The following is a 20900-nucleotide window of genomic DNA, read 5'->3' as shown; positions in this document are numbered from 1 at the left end:
AGCCAAAATATGGGCAAGCATCGCCAATAGGTCTGGAGTTACAACTGGATCGAGCGGTGGCTGGGATGGTCCCAGGCCCATCGGCTGCTGATGTGCTAGAGCTACTAGCGGCTCCATCTCTAGATCTGCAGTCTGCTCTTGGTCTCGGGCTAGTGCTATAGCGCTGGCATGACCCTATGGTCGACCTTTACCCCAGCGCGCATGCGAGCTATCCCTGTAAAAGAGAGGAACAAATGAGATTCCCACAAACCAACAAGACACACACTGCACGTCATCGATACAATAGAGAAAAATTCCTAAAGACATCCTCTAACCTCCCAAAGATAAGTCGTAAACATCTCTACGCCGATTCGTAGCACTCGTACTAGACGTAAGCTCTGTATTAGTGAGACCGGTGAACCTGAGGCTCTGATACCAACTTGCGATGACCTAATTTCTCAGGGCCTGATAGCGCCTACTATGACCCATAAATAGGCAAGCTGACCCATATCTCCAAACAGCAAGTAATGGGATATCAGGTTAGAAGACCAGCAAATTAATCTAAATTAGCAATGAAAATAATAGTAACATACATGAACATGCAAAAGCTACTAAATATATACCAAAAAATAAAAGAATCCCTCTAGAACCCAGAAGTCACTTGTATAGAGCTGCTAGTAAAAGAGTACAAGTCCCAAAAGTAAACAATGAAAATAAAGTGATCTCAAAAAGCGAAAGATAGATAAACTGTAAATATAGAAGGAGACGGGTAAATTCTGGACTCTATCTGGTCACCCTTGCCTCTGATCATGACCATAGATGGCTCGAATCAACGTAGATATCTAGTAATCGAACCTGCATCTCAAAAAAAATGTAGAGTATAGTATGAGTACCAAAGAAATAGGTACCCAATAGGCATCATAGGCTGACTGAATAAGATAAACAAAAGTAAACTGAAATGCGAGTAAAAGGTCATAGTTAAAGACAGGGCAAAAAGTAGATGTAAGTATGCACACGAGCATACTAGAAAATAGACATAGAATCTAACTAACTCTGCCGGGCTCCCATAAACCCGACGGGTGCGCTTGTAAAAAAGTAAATAGTCACTACCTGCACTGACTCCCATAAGAACAATAGATGTAAGAATAGATGGAAGAAAGTGAATGGAACCAGAAAGGTTTCCATAATATCACCAATTCCCAGATTTAAATGAACCATTTACATCATCTAACACCTCAACCCACAACTAAGAGTAGACTAACACTTAATCAAAGATTCATTAGGGAATTAGGAATTTAGCCATGTGCAAGCTACACCACGAACTCCAACCGCGAAACTGTAGCTAATGAGTTGATATGGGTAAGATAGACCACGATCTTTAATTGGGTAATTTTAGACAAATTCTGAGCAATGGTAAGCTAGGCCGCGGACTTTAATCGAGTATCTAAAGCCTAGACACAGGTAATCTAGACCATAGACTTTGACTAGGTATCTATAGCCAAGGATTCGAAGACAAGTAAGCTGGACCAAGGACTTTAACCTGGTATCTATAGCTAAAGATCACACAAAATTAGAATCACCGACCAATAGTGTGTCATAGGGTGTACCCCCAAACCGAGTGTTGTCAATGCACTGCTCCAGCCCAAACCCAATATAACTAGAATCACCGAGAAACTTCCAAAAATTAAAGAACCGAACAATGCATAGCCGATAAGATAATAGGGCATTATGGAGGTAAGGTCACAAGCTGCGTTACTGCCTAGCTAAGGCTCAGACTATTAGACTCAAGTCTATTATATCAGTCTACAGGAAGCCAACCATCCGAAATATCATCGGAAAAGATCCAAGGCACAACGGCACCAAAACCACGCAAGTCTAAGGTAACACTAAGCTAAGCCTAGACTAAGGCCAAACATGCTTTCAAACACACAACCATAGGGACAACAATTATCATAGGATAGAAAACACCAACAACCACACGAGTCATATTTACATAGTCCAACAATTTCCTGAAATAAGGCCTAGAACATGGATTCTAGGAATTTAGCATGCCAAGACCCAAACCCCTCCAAACTTATACAAATCAATTTATAATTGCCAAAATATGCTCAGTCTTACGAGGGGAAGTAGACTACCTGAAAGCCGACCACACATACTCCAACTCATGAAACTAGAGATTTTCCCTTTCGAACGGCCTTCGAATATTGCCACTCTATCAATAATAGAATCACAATGTTAATACGGTCATTATGACACAAAAATCATCCAATTCAGAGAAAGACCAACGTCGAAGTCAAAAATTAGGAATTGTAGGACCCACTTCGTAATTCATGGAATTGACTATGAGAATAGGTCCCAACTACTACCCCCAACTCATGTTCTAAAGAGGAACACAATTCACATATCAAACAGACCACAAACCAAATCATGCATTAGTGCTCAACTACTAATCTCAAGACACTGGAAACATAGGAAGAAGGAGAAATTACCTCAAAGAAAGCCTCAACTCCTAATTCTAGACACACCACTGGATTCCCCTAAAAAAGGTACGCAAGATAGCCTTTTGAATCGCCCAAATTTCCCAAGAATTGAAGGAGAAATCAATCTTTGAATATGATTTAAAATTTGAAAATCGAGTCTTAAGAACGACCCTCAGGTGTTGCTTTAGAGACCACCCAGGGATCGCTTAAGCGACGACCTCATTTTGAACCCTTTGCATGCAAATGAGATATGCTACCCTACCAAATTCGATGTTTTGGACTCAATAACGCATTCAAAATTCCCATATGAGTTGATTTTAACAAAAAAGTGGGTCCTACCCCTAAGTGCCATTTTGAGCCTATTTCCACAATGGGCATCAAGATTAGATCGTAGGCCTCCAGAAGCGAACAAAGGGTCATTTTAGACCAAACTCAATATTCCAAAATTAGCCGCACTGTCAAAATTTTCATCCGAGCACATTTTCAAAGAATGTTGAACAAAGTAAATTATAGGCGTATGAATTGCCTCGGTACTCATGCCGACCATGCTACCATCCTAATTTGGCCATTCTGAAATTGATTGAATCATTAGGATTTTGTTCTAAGGTTGTTTTCCTAAAGTTATGACCAAAGTCAACTTTTCAAGTTATAAAATCTCTAAAATAAGGAAATAGGCATAAAACACAAATGAACAACCAAGCGACCGAATAGTCAGTGCCAGCGGGTCATAAATGTCTGGGTCACTACAAAAATGCTTTAAACGATTGAATGAATGGTTAAATTCAAAAATGACCTGGAGGGTCATTTCAACATCCACTACTAAAAGAACTTTCATCCGCAAAAGTAAGAATCAAGAAGTACCCAAAGGCTTAAATAAGCTAGGGAACTGTGCACATATCTCATGCTAGGTCTCCCAGGTAGCCTCCTTGACTGGACAATACCTCCAACAGACCTTAACTATAGGAATGGCTCTGGGATACAACTATCTGAGATCTCTAGACAAAATAGCAACTGGCTCCTCAATATAGCTCAAATGATCATCATTGTCAACTGCATCATACTGAAGCACATGGGACTCAACTGGAATATACCGACGCAATATCAAAACATAAAAAACTAGATGTTTCGTAGAAAAGGGCAAGGGCAAACCTAAGTCATATGCAACCTTGCTAACTATCCTCAATATCTCAAAAGAACCAATATACCTGGGCTTAAGCTTTCCTTGCCTCCCAAACCTCATCAAGCACTTTATGGGTGATACAAGGAGGAATACTCTTTTACCCACAATGAAACTCAATGGTCGACACCTTTGGTACTCATAGCTCTGGTGTCTACTCTGAGCTGTCCTGAGCCTATCCTAAATCACCCTCACATAATCTAAGGCCTCATGCATCAAGTCTGTACCACACATCCTGGACTTCATAGATTTAAACCAACCAACTGGAAAGTGAAAACACCTACCATATAAGGCGTCAAACAGGGACATCTATATACTAGAGAGGTAGATATTATTGTACGTAAAGTCTGATAAGGGTAAAAACCAATCCCACTGACCCCTAAAATATATAACACAAGTTGATAGCTTGTCCTCAAGAGCCTGTATAGTGCTCTCCAACTGACCATCAGTCTGCGGGTGCGAAGTTTTGCTAAGGTCGACATGGGTACCCAGCTCCTCCTGAAAAGTCCTCTAAAAGCTAGATGTGAACTATAAGCCCTGTCTAAGATGATAGAAACAGGCCTACTATAAAGGGGAACCACCTCCCAAATGTAAATATGGGCAAACCTCTCAGCACTGTAGGATGTATGAATGGGAAAAAAGTGTACTAGCTTGGTTAATTGATATATGATGACCCAACTGCTATCAAGGAGACGAGAAATACGAGGCAACCCCAGAATAAAATCCATGGTGATCCTCTCCTATTTCCACTCGAGAATGGGTAATCTCTGAAGTTTGCCATCAGGCCTCAAATTCTCAGCCTTAACCTATTGCTAACTCAAATAATGCGATCCATAATCCGTAATATCTATTCTCATGTTGCTCCACCAGTAATGCTGCCTCAAGTCACTATACATCTTAGAGGTGTCCAGATGGATGAAATATCTGAAATTATGGGCATCTATAAGGATTATCTGAATCAAACTCCCAACTCTCAAAACACAAAGAAGACCACCAAACCTCAAAACATCATTTGAGTCTAAAGTAGCCAGACTAGCATCACCTCCCAAAAATCAATCTCGCAGGGCAACAAACTCCTCATCCTCAAATAGACGGCTACGAATCTGGTCCAATAGAGAGGACTGAGCTCCCACATAAGGTAATACACACTAGGAATCAAAAATATCAAGTCAAATCATATGGTTAGCTAAGGACTGGATGTCCAAATCTAAGAGTCATTCTACAGTAGAAAGGAAGGCTAGACTACCATACTTACAGCCTTTTGACACAACATATACGCTACTATATTTACTTGCCCGGATGGTAAAGAATAAAGAGGTCATAGTCCTTTAAGAGCTTAATCTAGCGGCGTTGCCTCAAATTAAAATCCTCTAGCTTATAATATACTGAAGCCTCTTGGGATTAGTGTAAATCTTGGATCAAACTTTATATAGGTAGTACCTCTAAATCTTAAGTGCAAAAATTACCACCACTAACACTAAGTCATTAGTGGGGTAGTTGCGCTCATGCAGCTTAAGTTGCCTCGACGCTATGAATCTCAGTCATAGAGGTAGGCATGGCGCAATCACGAATAGCCTCAATCTTTACCATATCAACCATAATTCCATCCTTAGAGACTACGTGCCCCAAGAATGCTACAGACTTAAGCCAAAACTCTTACTTTAAGAACTTGGCATAAAGCTGTTGATCTCTCAAAGTCAGAAGAACTACTCTCAAATATTGCTCATACGCCTCCTGGCTTCGCTAGTATACCAGAATATCATCAATGAAGACTATGACAAATGAGTCCATGTAAGGCCTGAACACTTGGGTAATCAAGTCCATGAATGCAGAAGGGGCGTTAGTCAACCCAAAAGATATCACTAGGAACTCATAGTGGTCATAACGAGTCCAAAATGCAGTCTTAGGAAAGTCCGCCACCATAATTCTCAAAAGGAGGTAGCCATATCTCAAATAGATCTTAGAAAACACCATAGCTAGAAGCTAGTTAAATAGGTCATCCATCCTAGGCATGGGGTAATGGTTCTTCACTATCATATTTTTCAAATTCTTGTAATCAATGCACATCAGCATAGTATCGTTCTTCTTCTGGACAAAGAAGACTGGGGCACCCTAAGGCAAAATACTAGGACGAATGAATCTCATATCTAAGAGATCCTAAAGTTGAATACTAAGCTCCTCGATCTATGTGGGGTCCATACGGTGCAGTGGGGATGAAAATAGGATGAGTACTTGGATCTACATCAATAGCAAAGTCAATATCATGATAAGGAGGGAGGCCAGGCAGATCAGAAGGAAACACATCTATCAAAAATCTCAAATAGTAGGTACTGAATCAACTATAGGGCCCTCCCTACTTACATCTCTTACACAATCCAAGTATGCCAAACACCCGCTAGCCAGTAACCTCCAGCCTCAAATAAAAAAGATCACCCCAACCAATGTGAGACTAAAAGAGCCCTGCTACAATACTGGCAAAATACCAAGCATGCCTAAGATAACGATTTTGGCAAAATAATCAAAGACCGCAGGGTGAGGGGATAGCAAGTCCATGCCCATAATAAAATCAAAATCCACTATATTAAGAAAAATAAGACAACTATAGTGTCACATTTCTAAATAAACACCATACATGATCAAAAGACCCGATCCACTACTAAAGAATCACCTACTAGGGTCAAAACATAAAATGACTCAACTAAGGGATCTGGACTCATACTCAACTGAGGGGCATAATACATAGATATATAAGAATACGTAGATCCTGGATCAAATAAAGCGGATGCTGGTTTATGGCATAATAAAATCATATCTGTGATCACATCATCCAAGGCCTTAACCTCTCCTCTAGCTGGAGATGTATAAAAATGGGCCTAGGATCCTCTACCCTGTGTATCCACCCTACCTCCTAAATACCTCACAGGAGACCTCCTAGTGCACCCTGATGACCACCCCTACGGTCCTGGCCCTAGTCATTACCTCTAATTAGAGGTGCTGGTGCTAGCGCTATTCTACCTAACTTTGGAGTTTATAAGTCTAGACTACTATGTGGTCACTTACGAGACCAATGATTTGTCTCTCCAAACTTATAGCACCCCTACAAATGTCAGATGGAAGTAGTAGGTCAGCTACCTCGGCCTAAAGAACCCATCTGCGAACCCTCTCGACATTTACTCAGACTAACACTAGAACTAATTTGATGGTGCTGATCACCCTTCCATATATGAAGAGAGGCCTATAAGGGATAGTTGGACAAACCCGACTAAAATCTCTAGCTAGCTCTATCATAGAAATCCCATTACCTAAAACAGCGCCTATCATGGCTATCCTCCTATCTATCTCTCTTACTACTGCCTCTTAGAGACTCGCGATGGACCTGCTCGAGTGTGCGAGCATGGTCTACTACCTTCAGAAATGAGTGTCTAACTAAGACTAAAGTCTGAGTCTCGATTCATAGTTGTAGACTCAATACTTTGACAAAACATAGAACTTTCCCATCCTCAATAGGTAATATTATGGAGGCATTCCTAGAGAGCTCGTAGAATTGAGCCTTGTACTCTGATATTGTCATGGAACCCTGCTCCAACCATGAAAATTGATCCCGGAGCTGACCTTTGATTCTCAAGAGGATAAACCAGGGTAAAGAGGCCTCTAAAAACTCAGCCATATAGTTGGTAGAGACCTAGCTAGCTAGGTCTCTAAGTATGCACGCCACCACTATCGGGTGGGACCATCTACTTTAGTAAGAATTAAAGTAAGCTTCTCTCGACTCCACTAAACCCAAAGTCTGTATCCATTCATGAAAAGTGAGTAGAAACTTGTGGGCATCCTCAGCCACAGCCCTAGAAAATCTCAAGGGTGATTATCGAAGGAACACCCTGAGTATCTTCTAATCCTGGAGTGGCATGACCCTCTCTAAATCATCAGGCTAAGTGGCCAATATCGGTGGCTGCTAAACAATCGGTACTGCTGGTACAGGCTAGTCCTGCGATAATGGAGCAGTGGAAGCTGGGGACTATCGCATACCCCCAATGTCATATAAAATCTAGGCGAGCATCACCTATAGGTCCGGAGATATGGCTGGCTTGAGCGGTGGCTGGGCTGGTCCCAGGCCCACTATTGCAAATGTGATAGAGCTACTGGGGGCTCTATCTCTGTCTCTAGAGTCTTTTCTCATTCCCGGGCTTATGCTATAGCCTTGGCACGACCCTGTGGTCGGCCTCTACCTTAGTGTACGTGCGCGCCATCCCTGTAAAAGAGTGGAACGAGTGAGATTTTGACAAACCAACAAGACACACACTACAAGATAATAATATAAAAGAGACACGTTCCTTAAGACATCCTATAGCCCCTCGAAGATAAGTCGCAAATATCTACTCACCAATTAATAGGACTCATACTAAATGTTAGCTATGTATAAGTGAGACCGCTGAACATCTACTCTTAAATGTTGCTCATGCTCCTCCTGGCTCAGCTAGTATACCTAAATGTCATCGATGAAGACTATGACAAATGAGTCTACATATGGCTTGAATACTCAGGTAATCAACTCCATGAATGTGGCAGGGGCGTTAGTCAACCCAAAGTCATTAATAGGAACTCATAATAGAAGTAACTAGTCCTAAATATGGTCTTAGGGATGTTCGTCGCCCTAATCCTTAATTGGTGGTACCCAGATCTCAAATCATTGTTAGAAAATACACGATAGCTGGAAGCTGGTCGAATATGTCATCCATCCTAGGAATGGGTAATAGTTCTTCACCGTCACCTTATTCAAATTCTTGTAATTGATGCATATCTGTATAGTACCGTCCTTCTTCTTAACGAAAAAGAATGGGGCACCCCAAGGTGATACACTAGGCCAAATGAATCTCTTATCCAAGAGATCCTAAAGTTAAACATTGAGCTCCTTGATCTCTGTGGGGGCCATACAGTATGGTGGAGATCAAAATAGGATGAGTACCCGACTCTACATCACTAGCGAAGTCAATATCGTGGTAAGGAGGGAGTCCAGGCAGATCGACAGGAAAGATATCTGCATACTCTCGGACAGTAGGTACTGAATCAATTGTAGGGCCCTCCCTACTCACATCTCTTACACAAGCCAAGTATGCCAAATACCTGCTAGCCAATAACCTCTAGCCCCGAATAAAGAAGATCACCCCAACCGACGTGTGACTACAAGAGCCATGCCACACCACCGGTGTAATACCAGGCATTGCTTAGGTAATAGTCTTGGCATAACAATCAAAGACTGTAGGGGGAGGGGATAACCAGTCCATACCTAGAATCAAATCAAAATCCACAATATCAAGAAAAATGAGAAATACAGTGTCACACCCCTAAATAGTCACCACATAGGATCAAAAGACCTGATCCACTACTAAAGAATCACCTACTAGGTCGAAATATACAATAACTCAACTAAGGGATCTAGAATCATATTTAGCCGAGGGGCACAATATACAGATATATAAGAATACGTATATCCTAGATCAAATAAAGAGGATGTCGTTTGATGGTATAATTAAATCGTATCTATGATCACATTATCCGAGGCCTCAACCTCTCCTCTACTTGGAGCTGCACAGAAATGGACCTACGCTCTTCTACCTTGTACATCTACCCTACCTCCTAACTACATCACCAGAGACTACCTAGTGCACCTTAATGACCACCTCTGTGGTCTTGGCCCTGCCCACTACCTCTAATTGGAGGTACTGGTGCTGGCACGGGTCTATCTAACAGTGCAGCTGCTAAGGCTAGCCTGCACGAAGGGAACTCGTGATACAACTAATTTATTTCCCTGCACTTATAGCACCCCTGTGAATGTCGAATGAAATTTATAGCTCGGCCACCTTGGCTTTAGGGACTCGTGATGGACTTGCTCGAGTGTGCGAACATGGTCTACCACCTCCATAAATAAGTATCCCACTAAGACTAAAGACTGATCTCGGAGCTAACCTCTTACACTCTAGAGGATAAATCGAGCTAAAAAGGCCTTTGAAAACTTAGCCCATGTAGTTGGTAGAGACCTAACAGACCAGGCCTCTAAGTATGCACGCCACCACTATTGGGTGGGACTGTCTAGGTCTATAAGCATTAAAGTAAACTCCTCTTAACTCCACTAAACCTAAAGTCTATAGACATTCATGGCAAGTGAGTAGAAACTTGTGGGCATCCTAACCCATAGCCCTAGAAAATCTCAAGGTTGATTGTCGAAGGAACTCCCCGAGCATCTTTTGATCCCGGAGTGGCATGACCCCCTCTAAATCAGCAGGCTGAGCGGCTGATGCCGTGGCTGCTGAATAATCAGTGCTGCTGATGTAGGATGGTCTTGCAGTAATGGAGCGGTGGAAGCTGGGGACTATCGCATACCCCTAATGGCAGCCAAAATCTGGGCAAGCATCACCTATAGATTTAGAGTTGTGGCTCGCTCAGGCAATGTCTGGGCTGGTCCCAAGCCCACTCGTTGCTAATGTGATGGAGGTAATAATGGCTCCATCTCTGGCTCAAAAGTTTACTCTCAGTCTTCGGCTGGTGCTACAGCCTCGAAACGACCCCGTGGTCAGACTCTACCTTTAGTGCACGTGCGATCCATCCCTATAAAAGAATGGAACAAGTGAGATTTTGACAAACCAACAAGACACACTACACGACATTAATACAAAAGAGACACGTTCCTAAAGACATCCTGTAGTCCCCCGAAAATAAGTCACAAACATCTACGCATCGATTCGCAGGACTCGTACTAGATGTTAGCTTTATACAATTTAGATCGCTGAACATCTACTCTCAAATGCTGCTCATGCTCCACCTGGCTCCCCTATTATACCTGAATGTCATAAATGAAGACTACGACAAATGATTCCATGTATGGACTGAACACTCGGGTAATCAAGTCCATGAATATAGCAAGGCGTTAGTCAACTCAAAAGGCATTATTAGGAATTCATACTGGTCGTAATAAGTCGTAAATGTAGGCATAGGGACGCCCGTGCCCTAATCCTCAACTGGTGGTACCTAGATCTCAAATCTATCTTAGAAAACACACGACAGCCAAAAGCTGGTCGAATATGCCATCCAACCTAGGCATGGGGTAATGGCTCTTCACCATCACCTTGTTCAAACTCTTATAATCAATGTACATCTGCATAGTACCATTCTTCTTTTTAAGGAAAAGGAATGGGGGACCCCAAGACGATACACAAAGCCCAATGAATCCCTTATCGAAGAGATCCTAAAGTTAAACACTGAGCTCTTTGATCTCTTTGGGGGTCATATGGTATGGTGGGGATAAAAATAGGATGAGTACCCGGCTCTACATCACTAGCGAAGTCAATATCGCAGTAAGGATGGAGGCCAGGCAAATCGGCAGGAAACACATCTGCAAACTCTCAGATGGTAGGTACTAGATCAACTATAGGGCCCTCCCTACTCACATCTCTTACACAAGACAAGTATGCCAAACACCCACTAGCCTGTAACCTCTAACCCGAAATAAAAAAGGTCACCCTGAATAACATGCGACTACATAAGCCCTGCCACACCACCAGCGGAATACCAGACATGGCTAAGGTAATGGTCTTGGCATAGCAATAAAAGACCGCAGGTTGTGGGGATAACCAATCCATGCCCAAAATCAAATCAAAATCCACCATTTCAAGGAAAATGAGAAAACTATAGTGTCACGCCCCTATATAGTCACTACACAGGATTAAAAGACAAGATCCACTACTAAAGAATCACCTAGTAGGGTAGAAAGATGCAATGACTAAACTTAGTGATATGGACTCATATTCAGCCGAGGGTCACAATATACAGATATATAAGAATACGTAGAGCCTAGATCAAATAAAGAGGATATCGGTTGATGGCATAATAAAACCGTATTTGTGATCACATCATTCGAGGCCTCAACCTCTCCTCTAACTGGAACTGCATAGAAATGGGCCTAGGCTCCTCTACCCTTCGCATCCACCCTACCTCCTGACTACCTCACCGGAGACCTCCTCGTGAACCCTGATAACCACTCATGTGGTCTTGGCCTTGGCTACTACCTCTAATTAAAGGTACTAGTGCTGGTGCGGGTCTACCTGACTATAGAGCTGGTAAGGATAGACTTCACTAAGGGCAATTGTGAGACCAATGATTTAGCTCCCGGTACTTATAACACCCCTAGGAATATCGAATGGATGCTGGAGGTCAGCCACCTTGGCTTAAAGAACCCACTACAAACCCTCTTAGCCTTGACTCAGACCGTTACTAGAACCAATCTAATGGTGCTGATCACCCTTGGATGTCTGAAGAGCGTCCTAGGAGTGGCCGCTGGACTGACCATCATGGCTATCCTCCTATGTAACTCTCTTATCATTTCCCCTAAAGGCCCCAATATATAGATGCTTGAGCGTGCAGGCATAGTCTACCACCTCCAGAAATGAGTGGCCCACTAAGACTAAAGACTGAGTCTCAATTCATAGATATAGTCTCAATCATCAGAAAAAGCACCAAACTCTCCCATCGTCAGTAGGTAATATCATGGTAGCATGCCTAGAGAGCTCGTGGAATCGGGACTCGTACTCTGATATTATCATGCAATCCTGCTCTAACTATGAAAATTGATCTCGGAGCTGACCTCTGACACTCCAGAGGATAAACCGGGCTAAAAAAGCCTTTGAAAACTCATTTGTGAACCCCCTAGACTTGGACCTATATCGGCACTAGAACCAATTTGATGGTGTTGATCACCTTTCGATGTCTGAAGAGACACCTATAAGGAACATCTAGACAAACCTGAATAAAATCTTTGGCGAGATCTATCATAGAAATCCCATGCTCTAAAACGGCACCCATCATGGCTATCCTCCTATCTAGCTCTCCTGTCACTGCCTCTTAGGGACTCGCGATGGACCTGCTCGAGTATGCGAGCATGGTCTACCACCTCCAGAAATGAGTGTCCCACTAATACTAAAGTTTGAGTCTCAATTCCTATCTATAGTCTCAATCCCCTAACAAAGCATAGAACTCTCCCATCCTCAGTAGGTAATATCATGGCAGCATACCTAGAGATCTCGTAGAATCGGTACTCGTACTCTAATATTGTCATGGAACCCTACTCCAACCGTGAAAATTAATCCTGGCACTAACCTTTGATGTTCCACAGGATAAACCATGGTAAAAAGGCCTCTAACAATTCAGCCATGTGGTTGGAAGAGACCTAGCTGGCCAGATATCTAAGTATTCATACCACCACTACCGGGTGGGACAGTCTAGCTTTGTACATTGAAGTAAGCTTCTCTTGACTAACTAAACCCAAAGTATGTAGCCATTCTCAGCAAGTGAGTAGAAACTTGTGGGTAACCTCACCCACAGCCCTATAAAATCTCAAGGATGATAGTCGAAGGAACACCCCGAGTATCTTTTGATCTCAGAGTGGCATAAACCTCTATAAATCATCAGGTTGAGCAGTTGATGCCGGTGGCTGCTGAACAATTAGTATTGCTAGTATAGGCTGGTCCTGTGGTAATAGAGCAGTGGGAGTTGGGGACTGTCGCATACCCCCAATGGCATACAAAATCTAGGCGAGCATCACCTGTAGTTCTGGAGCTGTGGTTGGATCGGGCGGTGGCTGTGATGGTCCCACGCCCTCCCACTGCTGATATAATAGAGGTACTAGTAGCTCCACCTCTGGTGCCAGAGTCTACTCTCTGTCCCGGGCTTGTGTTGCAGCTCTGGCATGACCCTGTAGTCGGCCTCTACCTCAGTGCGCGTGCGAGACATCCGTATAAAAGAGTAGAATAAGGGTCGAAACACACAATTACTCAACTAAGGGATCTAGACTCATACTCAGCCAAGGGGCACAATATATAGATATATAAGAATACGTAGAACCTAGATCAAATAAAGAGGATTCCGTTTGATAATATAATAAAACCATATCTATGATCACATCATCCGAGGACTCAACCTCTCCTCTACCTAGAGCTACAGAGAAATAGGCCTAGGCTCTTCTACCTTGTGTATATACCCTACCTCTTGACTATATCAGTGGAGACCACCTAGTGCACCTTGATGACCACCTCTGCGGTCCTGGACTTGGCCACTACCTCTAATTGGAGGTACTAATTCTAGCATGGGTCTATCTAACAGTGGAGCTGGTAAGGCCAGCGTGCACTGAGGGTACTCGTGATACAAATGATTTATCTCCCCACACTTGTAGCACCCCTGTGAATGTCAGATGAAAGTTGGAGGTCGGCCACCTTGGCTTGAAAAACCCATACCCCTTCGAACTTGACTCAGACTGATACTAGAACCAATCTGACGATGCTGATCACCCTTAGATTTCTGAAGAAAGGCTTAGGAGGGGCGGCTGGACTGACCCAACTTAAATCACAGGCGAGATCTATCATAGAAATCCTATGGTTTAAAGTGGCGCCCATCATGGCTATCCTCCTATCTAGCTCTCTTAACACTCCTCCTTAGGGACTCACAATAGACCTTCTTGAGTGTGCGAGCATGGTCTACCACCTCCAAAAATGAGTGTCCCACTAACTCTAAAGAATGAGTCTCGATTCATAGTTGTAGTCTCAATCCCTTGACAAAGCATCAAAATCTCCCATCCTCAATAGCTAATCTCATGGATGTATGCCTAGAGAGCTTGTGGAATCAGTCCTCGTACTCTGATATTGTCATAAAACCTGCTCCAACCAAGAAAACTGATCCCAGAGCAGACCTCTGACACTCTAGAGGATAAACCAGGCTAAAAAGGCCTTTGAAAACTCAGCCCATGTGGTCGATAGAGACCCAACTGACCAGGTGTCTAAGTATACATGCCACCACTACCAGTCGGGATCGTCTAGGTCTATAAGCAGTGAAGTAAACTCCTCTCAACTCCATTAAACCCAAAGTCTATAGACATTCACAGCAAGTGACTATAAGCCTATGGGCATGCTCACCCACAGCCCCAAAAAATCTCAGGGGTGATTGTCAAAGAAATACCCCGAGCATCTTCTGATCCTAGAGTGGCATGACCCCCTCTAAATCATCAGGCTGAGCAGCCGATGCCAGTGGCTGCTGAACAATCGATACTGCTGGTGTAGGCTGGTCTTGTAATAATGGAGCAGTGGGAGCTGGGGACTGTCGCATACCCCCAATGGCATACAAAATCTGGGCAAGCATCACCTATAGGTCTAGATTTGTGGCTCACTCGAGCGGTAGATGGGCTGGTCCCAGGCCCACCCACTGCTGATGTGATGGAGCTACCCATCTTTGGCTCCAGAGTCTGCTCGCAGTCTAGGACTTATGCTGCAACCCTGGCATGACCCCGTGGTCGGTCTCTACCACTAGTGCATGTGCGAGCTATCCCTGTAAAAGAGTGGAACAAGTGAGATTTTGACAAACCAAAAAGTCACACACTACAGGACAATGATACAAAAGATACATGTTCCTAAAAATATCTTATAGCCCCCTAAAGATAAGTCACAAACAACTACGTGCTGATTCACAAGACTCGTACTAGGTGTTAGCTTTGTACAAGAGAGACCGCTGAATATCTACTCTCAAATGTTGCTCATGCTCCTCCTGGATCCGCTAGTATACCTGAATGTCATCAATAAAGACTATGACTAATGAGTCCACATATGGCGTGAACACTCGGGTAATCAAGTCCATAAATGCAGCAGGGGCGTTAGTTAACCCAAAAGGCATCAATAGGAACTCATACTAGTCGTAACAAGTCATAAATGCGGTCTTAGGGATGCACGCCGCCCTAATCCTCAACTGGTGGTACCCAGATCTCAAATCAATCTTAAAAAATATACGACAACCGAAAGTTGGTCGAATATGTCATCCATCCAAGGCATAGGGTAATGGTTCTTCACCATCACCTTGTACAAATGCTTGTAATCGATGCACATCTACATAGTACCATCCCTCTTCTTAATGAAAAGTAATAGGGCACTTCAAGGAGATACACTAGGTCGAATGACTCCTTTATCCAAGTTATCCTAAAGTTGAACACTAAGCTCCTTGATCTCTGTGGGGGCCATACCATATGGTGGGGATAAAAATAGGATGAGTACCTAGATGTACATCACTAGAGAAGTCAATATCATGGTAAGGAGAGAGGCCAGGCAGATCGGCAGAAAATACATCTGCAAACTCTCGGACGGTAGGTACTATATCAACTGTAGGGCCCTCCCTACTCACATCTCTTACACAAGCCAAGTATGACAAACACCCGCTAGCCAGTAACCTTTGGCCCCAAATAAAAAAAATTACTCCAAATGATGTGCGAATACAAGAGCCCTGCCACACCACTGGTGGAATATCAGGCATAGCTAAGGTAATGCTCTTGGCATAGTAATAAAAGACCACAGGGGGAGGTGATAACCAGTCCATGCCCAATTTCAAATCAAAATCCACCATTTCAAGAAAAATGAGACAACTATAGTGTCACACCCCTAAATAGTCACCATAAAGGATCAAAAGACATGATCCACTACTAAGAAATCACCTAGTAGGGTCGAAAGACGCAATGACTCAACTAAGGGATATGGAGTAATACTCAGTCGAGGGGAATAAAATACAAATATATAATAATACGTAGAGCCTAGATCAAATAAAGAGGATGCCGATTGATAGCATCATAAAACTGTATTTGTGATCACATCATCCAAGGCCTCAACCTCTCCTCTACTTAGAGCTGCACAGAAATAGGCCTAGGCTTCTCTACCCTTCGCATCCATACTACCTCCTCATTACCCCACCGGAGACCTCCTTGTGCACCCTAATAACCATACTTGCGGTCTTGTCCTCTGCTACTACCTCTAATTAGAGGTATTGGTTCTAGCACGGGTCTACCTGACTATAGAGCTGGTAAGGCTAGACTTTGCTGAGGGCAATAAGGAGACCAACGATTTAGCTCCCCGTACTTATAGCACCCCTAGGAATGTCGAATAGATGCTGAAGGTCAGCCACTTTGGCTTGAAGAACCCATCTATAAACCCCCTTGGCCTTGACTTAGACGGTTACTAGAACTAATCTGATGGTGCTGATCACCCTTCGATGTTTGAAGAGCGGCCTGGAAGGGGTAGCTGGACTGACCATCATGGCTATCCTCCTATGTAACTATGATGCCATTTCCCCTTAAGGCCCTGCGATGGAGCTACTCGAACGTGAGGGCATCGTCTACCACCTCCAGAAATGAGTGGCCCACTAAGTCTAAAGACTGAGTCGTGATTCATTATTATAGTCTCAATCCCCATACAAAGCACCGAACTCTCCTATGGTCAGTAGGTAATATCATGGCGGCATGCCTAGAGAGCTCATGGAATCGGGACTCGTACTCTGATATTGTAATGAAACCCTGCTCCAACCATGAAATCTGATTCTGAAGCTGACCTCTAATACAATAGAGGATAAACCAGGATAAAAAGGCCTTTGAAATCTCAGCCAATATGGTCGACCTCTAAGCAGTGAATTAAGCTCATCTCAACTCCCTAATGCAAAGTCTGTAGCCTCTCGCTACAAGTGAGTAGAAACTCATGGTCATCCTCACCCACAACACCATAAAATCTTATGGGTGATAGTCGAAGAAACACCCCGAGCATCTTCTGATCCCGAAGTGGCATGACCCCCTTTAAATTATCAAGTTAAGCAGCTGATGCCGGTGGCTGCTGAACAATCAGTGTCGCTGGTACAAGCTGGTCCTGGGGTAATAGAAGGGCGGGAGCTGGGGACTGTCACATACCCCCAATGGCATACAAAATTTAGGTGAGCATCAACTTTAGGTCTGGAGCTGTGGCTGGCTCAGGCGGTGGATGGGATGGTCTTAGGCCCACCCGCTGCTGATGTGATAGAGCTACTAGTGGCTCCACCTCTGGCTCATGAGTTTTCTCTCCATCTCGAGCTTGTGTTGCAGCCCTGGCACGACTCCATAGTCGGCCTCTACCTCCAGCGTACGTGCGAGCCATCCTTATAAAAGAGTGGAACAAGTGAGATTTCCAGAAACCAATAAGAGACACACTGCATGACAATGATACAAAAGAGAAGCATTCCTAAAGACATCTTGCAGCCTCCCAAAGATAAGTTGCGAACATCTATGCTCCAATTCGCTGGACTTGTACTAAACATTAGCTTTGTACAAGTGAGACCGGTGAATTTGAGGCTCTGATACCAACTTATAATGAGCCGATTTATTAGGGGATGATGGCTCCTACTATAATCCATCAATAGGTAAGCCTACCCATATTCTAGAGCTGCAAGTTATAGGATATCATGGTAGAAGACCATCAATCTAATCTAAAATAGTAAGGAAAATAACAGGAGCATACATAAACGGGCGTAAGATACTAAATATATACAAACTAAAAAGAATCCTTCCAAGAACCTAGAAGTCACTCGTACAGAGCTGCTATAAAAAAAGCACAAGTCCCAAAAGTGGACCACAAAAACTAAGTTGTCTCAAAAAGAAAAAGATAGACAAACTGTAAATACAGAATGAGACGGGTTAATCCAGGATGCTATGTGCTCACCTATTCCTCTAATCACAACCGCAGTTGGCTCAAATCAATGTCGATAGCTAGTACTCGGATCTTCATCACAAAAATAGATGTAGAGTATAGTATAAGTACCAAACCAACAGGAACCTAGTAGGCATCATAGGCCAAATAAGCAAGATAAGCAAAACTAAACTGAAATGCGAGTAAAAGGTCACAATCAAAGACATGACAAGAAGTAAATGTAGGTATGTACACGAGCGTACTAACAAAAAAATAGAGAGAATCTCACTAACTCTGCTGGGCTCTCATAAACTCGGTGGATAGCCTTGTGCACAAATAATGAGTCACTACCAACACATACTTCCATAAGCCCGACAAATGCAAGAATAGCTGAAAGAAAATAAATTCCAACCTCTAACACCTCAACCTACTACAAAGAGTAGATGAAGACGTAATCGAAGATTCATCAGGGAATCAGGAATTTAACCACGTACAAGCTAGACCATGGATTACAACTGGGTAATTGTAGCTAATGAGTCAATATGGGTAGGCTAGACCATATAGTTTAATCGGGTAACCATAGCCAAAGGTCAAGAAGGGTATGCTAGACCGTAGACTTTAATCGGGTATCTATAGCTAGGAAGCGTGGACAAAAGTAAGCTGGATTACGGACTTTGAAAGGGTATCTGTAGCCAAGGAGCCAAACACAAGTAAGCTAGACCACAGACTTTAACCTGGTATCTATAGCTAAGGGATCGGACAGAATTAGAATTAGTGACCAACAATGCATCATAGAGAGTACCCCCAAACCAAGTGTCATCAATGCACCACTCCAGACCAAACCAAATATAACTAGAATCACTAAGAATTTTCCAAAAAATAAAGAACTGAATAATGCAAAGCCGATAGGATAATAGGGCATTATGGAGGTAAGGTTACAAGATAAGTTACTGCGTATCTAAGGCTCAAACTATCAGACTCCAGTCTACTATATCAGTCTATAGGAAGTTAACCGTTCGAAATAACATCAAAAAAGCTCTAAGGCCCAACGACACCAATACCACACAAAACTAAGAAAACACTAGTCTAACCCTAGACTAAGTCCTAACATGCTTCCAAACACACAACTACAGGGACAACAATCATCGCATGATAAAACAACCAACGACCACAAGAGTCATGCTAACACAGTCTAACAATTACCCAAAATAAGGCCTAGGATGTGGATTCTAGGAATTTAGCATGACTATATCCAAACCACTCCAAACTCATACAAATTAATGTATAATTGACAAAACATGCTCAGTCTTATAAAGGAAAACCGTAGCCTACCTAAAAGCAGACCACTTACGCTCCAACTCACGAAATCAGAGCTTTTCCCTTCCGAGCAGCCTCCACACTATCAGCAATAGCATTATGACATTAATGCGGTTGTTTTGACACTAAAATCATTGAATTAGAGATGGACTAATTTTAGAGTCAAATATTGAGAATTGTGAGACCTGCTTCGTAATTCATGGAGTTGACTCTAAGAATAGGTCCCAACTACCAGTCGCTTTAGCGATACCCGCCCAATAGGGATAGTCGCTTTAGAGAGCTCCTAGTCACTTAAGCAATACTTGCTTTAGTGACCAGGGGTTGCTTAAGAGACAAAACCATATACAGCTGGTGCAAACTAAGTTTTAACATGAAAAAAACACTGACAGGGTATTCGGTATTCGTTCGAAACCCTGTGAGTGAAAACAAAATATGCTACCCTACCAAATTCGACATTCTAGACTCAATGCGCATTCAAAATTCCCATATGAGGTCATTTTATTGATAAATAGATCCCACCCTTAAGTGGCATTTTGTGCATATTTCCACAATGGGCCTTGGGATTAGACCGGAGACCTTGGGTAGCAAACAAAGGGTTGCTCCAGACCATACTCGGCATTACAAAACTAACCATATTGTCAGAATTTTCATTCGAGCATATTTTCCAAAAATGTTGATCAAAGTCAACTATAGGCCAAATTTTAAAGGCAAAAGCACCAAATGGTCATAAACTCGTACTGATTGCCTTACTCATGCCGGCCATTGTACTACCTAATTTGGTCATTCTAGAGTTGATAGAATCGTTAGAATTTTGTTTTGAGACCATTTTCTTGAAATTTTGAATGAAGTAAACTTTTCAAGTTATAAAAACTTTAAAATAGGGAAACAGGCCTAAAATCCAAAAGAATGACTAGGCGACCAAACATTAAGTCCCAGTAAGTCATAAATGACTTGGGGTTTCTACAGAAATACTTTAAACGACAGAATGAATGCTTGAATTCAAAAATAACATGGAGGGTCATTGCATAAAGAAACACAATATATACACCTATTGTTTTCTACAACAAAAATTGAATAAATCGATATAAAATTTCAATTAAATATCTACACAACTAGGAATTGTAATACCAAGAAAGAAGATATTTTACCTTGTGTTGAGCAATAAACTAGAGCTTTGACGTAAAAAAAATCCGGCCAAGAACTTGAAACTCAAAAATCAAAGAAAACCAAACGAAAGTAGTATCACTAGTAGATTCTTGAATCTTTGTGTCTTTCTTAGTATATTTTGAATGATCTGAATGAGAACAAAAATGTTCCTTTTAAGTAGATTTTGAGGGCTTCGAACTGATTCCTTCAATTGAGACTTCAAGAATTCAGAGAAAACAGAAGGATTAATGATAAAGTAAAAGAAAATAGTCCATGAACTGATCTTTTTCTGACTTGAGG

Source organism: Solanum dulcamara, chromosome 2 (genome assembly GCF_947179165.1).
Source record: "Solanum dulcamara chromosome 2, daSolDulc1.2, whole genome shotgun sequence".
Lineage (NCBI taxonomy): Eukaryota > Viridiplantae > Streptophyta > Magnoliopsida > Solanales > Solanaceae > Solanum > Solanum dulcamara.
The sequence above is the reverse complement of the archived record's forward strand: the minus strand, read 5'-3'. Positions refer to the sequence as shown.